The following is a 4,621-nucleotide window of genomic DNA, read 5'->3' on the forward strand; positions in this document are numbered from 1 at the left end:
TCTTTCTGAATGAGCGTTTCTTTCTAGAATTTTCAGTCGTTAGTTTGAGTATTCATTTATATTGATTTTACTAATTGCTTCCTTTTGTTTGGTGGCTGTTTTGATTTGTTTACTGCAACTTTCCTGAGGACTGAACCTGAGGAAAGAAGTTATTTTTTAAAAAATATAGCGTTACACAGAAGAATAAAATTAAAATATTTAGGATAAGATGACTTTGTTGTCTAAGCTGTGAAAGGATTAGACATTTGAGAATGTTCGTTAAAAGATCTTATGTGAAACAAAATCCAAAATGAAAATTACTTCTTTCAGTTATTCTAGCTTATATATCAAGAATTATCTAAGCAGAATTTAATATGTCAGACTGATATCCGTAGCAAATAATAATAACAATAACAGCAACAATAACAACAACAACAATAACAATAACAACAACAACAATAATAATAATAATAATAATAATAATAATAATAATAATAATAATAATAATAATAATAATGTTTTAAAAAGAATTGACGTAACTCTTCACAAAGGTAAACAGTCAAAAGGAAGAGCACGATTCAATTGTAAGATATTTTATTAGTTGAATGATATTTCGACAGTAAGTCTGTCTTTGTCAAGTTCAAAATAAGAAGTGATAAAAATTCAAAATTACAGAAATTTAAACGTAAAGTATGAACGAGAGTAACCAGCGTCCACACGTTGATGGAATGACGTCATCAGTTTTTAAGTTACAATTTTATAACAGGCGAAAAGAAAAAGACAGAAAAAAATAGAAAAAAAGAAGAGGACAGAAAAAAAAAGAAAAGAAAAAGAGAGAAGCAAGAATATTTAATCAAACAGTTTTCTATAAATTTGATGATATTCTCCTGTCATCTTATTCATTCTTCCAGGGCGTGATGTTAATAACCCGCAAACATATTTCTCCTCATACATTCTGGAAAATGACAAAAATGATAAATAATAATAATAATAATAATAATAATAATAATAATAATAATAATAATAATAATAATAATAATGATACAGAAGGTAAGGTGGTAGGGGTCTTATACAGCTGGAAAACTATTATAAAATAACCACCATAGGACTGCAAAAATACCTACTTCGGAAGCAAGGAAAACTAATACAAATAGCAACAAAACACGAGCAAAACAAAAAACTGTTTTCAGTATTTAAGGAAGCTGACAAATACAAACAAGAAATCATACTACCTAATAAATACGAAGAAGAAGAAACAACAAAAGCTATAAAACAAATGAAATCCAAACTAAAACTAGAACAGCAACGGACCATAATAAAACGATGCAAAAGAAATAGACAGAGAAAAATCCCAGCAATGGTTGAGAAGCTCAGGACTCAAAGCGGAGACTGAAGGATTTTTAATTGCTGCACAAGACCAAAGCCTCCCAACCAGAAATGACCAAAAACATATAATGAAAAGAAACATAACAAGTAATTGCAGAATATGTGGCGATGGACAAGAAACAATAAATCATATTATCTCTGGCTGCCCAGTCCTGGCTAAAAAGGAATATATTCACAGACACGACAGAGCTGGGACCTATATACACTGGAAGCTATGCCAATATAATGGAATAACAACAGAAAAAAGATGGTATAAACACACGCGAGAAAAGGTCACAGAAAACGAGAAAGCAACCATACTCTGGGATATGCCAATACACACAGATAGAGAAATTGAGGCCCATAGGCCAGATATAGTTGTCAAAAGATCATGAAGGAAAAAAATGCTTTCTAATTGATGTATCAATACCAGCAGATGTGAACGTTTCTCTAAAAGAAATGGAGAACTTTCAAAATACAAAGACCTGGAAATAGAGGTAACTCGAATGTGGAGTCTAAAAACAGAAACAATTCCTCTCAAGTAGGTGCCTTTGGTATAATAAAAAAATATTCAGACAAATACATAACAAAAACACCAGGACTTACAAATATATATAACATACAGAAAATTGCTCTACTGGGCACTGCACACATTCTACGCAAAACACTTTCAATACAGTAACCATAAGAGAATCATAGTAAACTATAGCACATACCCAAGGCACACAGAGCTGCGCTCGGTAGTGAAGTGAAAGCACGCTATAAAAATAAAACTACAGAATAATAATAATAATAATAATAATATTAATAATAATAATAATAATAATAATAATAATAATAATAATAATAATAATAATAATTTTTAAAGGATTGATGTTACTCCTCCAGAAAGTAAAGAAACAATAAGAAGAGTGTAACTTCATGTTTGACTGTTAACTTACACTAAACATTTAATATTAATAATAATAATAATATTATTATTATTATTATTATTATTAATAATAATAATAATAATAATAATAATAATAATAATAATAATAATAATAATAATAACGACACTAGCAATAATAATAACAACGGAAAAAACCCCCCGGAGAAATGATACACAAATACAAATGCAAATAACCGGACATTAACAACAGGTGTCTTTAGACTAAGGAAGAATTAAATTAAGCTGGCGTGTGATACATATATATATATATAAGTTTAAAATAAGCAGAAAACGGAGAAAACTTTTGATCAACAAACATATTGGCCACCTTCGGTTAACTATTTTTCAATAGAAAACTTTAGCAATGTTATAGTTTTGTATTAAAAAATAATTAAGCGATGTTGGTTAATTTGTTTGTTGATCAAAAATTTTCTCAATTTTCTGCTCAATTTAAATTTGATTTCTGATAAACTCTTGTTTATTTTGTTATTACCTATACCCTATGAATCTTCTATGCTTGCATATCCATGCCCAGGGTTAACATAAGCAAATGATACCGGCAGTAAGAACGGATACTCACATCCCTTAGACATGCCAACTGCTAACTCTACTTACCTATATATATATATATATGTGTGTGTGTGTGTGTGTGTGTGTGTGTGTGTGTGTGTGTGTGTGCATATATATATATATATATATATATATATAATTAAAAATTTAGGGTTTAGCAAGTGTTGCTTCACCACACACCGAAAATTAGAAATAGCAGCCAAAACTTACAATTTCTCTACCAAAACATACGACTCCCAAAATAGCATCACTCGCAAAGCACAAAGGCAAAAAAAGGGAAAAAATAATGAATCCTACCCGGCTTTGATTAATTACATATGCGTTTCAGGATTGACGATCGGGAAGAACCATTTTAACGATGCGTACTGCCTTAATTCTTCGAAACGCCGGAGTTTTAATGGTGGCAGCTGTTTCTATGTGGCCTGCTTGTTTGTTGCACCTTGTTTACCATTTTTGTCCTTGTTCTTTTGCCACGTCATGTACCCAGTTATGTATCTATATGTACATGTGGATGAACGTATATACATACATGTACATATATATGCATATACTCATATATTGTTTGTATCACGACAGAACGCACGCGTTACCTTTATACAGTAAGTTTTTAACTATTTTTCTAACGCGACTCTCTCTATTTCTATCTCCCCCTCTCATTCTTTCCTCTACTGTTCTTCGCCTCTACCTGTCACTACTTCTATCTCTCTCTCTCTCTCTCTCTCTCTCTCTCTCTCTCTCTCTCTCTATCTCTTGTTACTCGTCCTTCGTCTCTCACCGTTACTACTACTATCTCTCTCTCTCTCTCTACCTCTCGTTGCTCACTTTTATTCTACTTCCTCCCCTCCTTTTCCCTCTGCTACTCTTTCTCTTCATACAGCCTTGGTCACGTGTGTGCGGCTATTATTTCTTTCTGTTCTTGGAATCACCAAGCTCGCACGTACTTCTTTGCCCCTCCTGTACGTGCTTCACTGCGTTCGAGACATACACACTTCACGTCTGGCTGTACAGCCTTTTTGTTTGTTTATTTCACCGTTTCGTTTTCCTGTCTTGTTTTCCGTCCGCCATTACCCTCCACGAAAACAATTTAATTTGTGTTCGTGGGAAGAACCATTTTAACGATGCGCACTGCCTTAATTCTTCGAAACGCTGGAGTTTTAATGGTGGCAGGGGATGTTTCTATGTGGCCTGCTTGTTTGTTGCACCTTGTTTACCATTTTTGTCCTTGTACTTTTGCCACGTCATGTACCCAGTTATGTATCTATATGTACATGTGGATGAACGTATATACATACATGTACATATATATGCATATACTCATATATTGTTTATATATATATATATATATATATATATATATATATATATATATATATATATATATATATATATATATATATATATATATATTAATGCAATAAAGTTAGTGTTTGGTCCTAGAGCGACCAATGGTTTCGCATCTACGAAGGCTGTAGTCTCGCTGATGACTCATCGGACAAATTTAATTCTTCACCTCTGGGAGGCAGAAATCCGCTACGGTCATTGGTCATAAGTAAATAGTTATATTTGTCTATGACCAGACATTAACTTTGACTTTAATACTTTTATACATTAGAGTGTGCTTCGTTTTCGGATATATGATACATACATATATATATATATATATATATATATATATATATATATATATATATATATATATATATGTATATAGTTTATTAATAAAGCTGCAAAGACATCACAAAAACTGTTACTCAGAGTTTCACGCTCCCGTTCGTA

At 31.8% G+C, this 4,621-nt stretch overlaps 1 long non-coding RNA gene across 1 annotated transcript in view; it reads right to left on the reverse strand.

Moving 5' to 3' along the window:
- Positions 1 to 556: 556 nt before the first annotated feature.
- LOC149133082 (uncharacterized) overlaps positions 557 to 4,621 on the reverse strand; it is a 21,971-nt gene continuing 17,906 nt past the window's right edge. The window contains exon 2 of the long non-coding RNA XR_016243834.1: positions 557 to 934. This is a non-coding gene — a long non-coding RNA (uncharacterized LOC149133082). The remainder of the gene's footprint in view (positions 935 to 4,621) is intronic.

The sequence above is a fragment of the Octopus bimaculoides genome, chromosome 12, assembly GCF_046866305.1.
Source record: "Octopus bimaculoides isolate indiv1 chromosome 12, ASM4686630v1, whole genome shotgun sequence".
NCBI classification, from domain to species: Eukaryota; Metazoa; Mollusca; class Cephalopoda; order Octopoda; family Octopodidae; genus Octopus; species Octopus bimaculoides.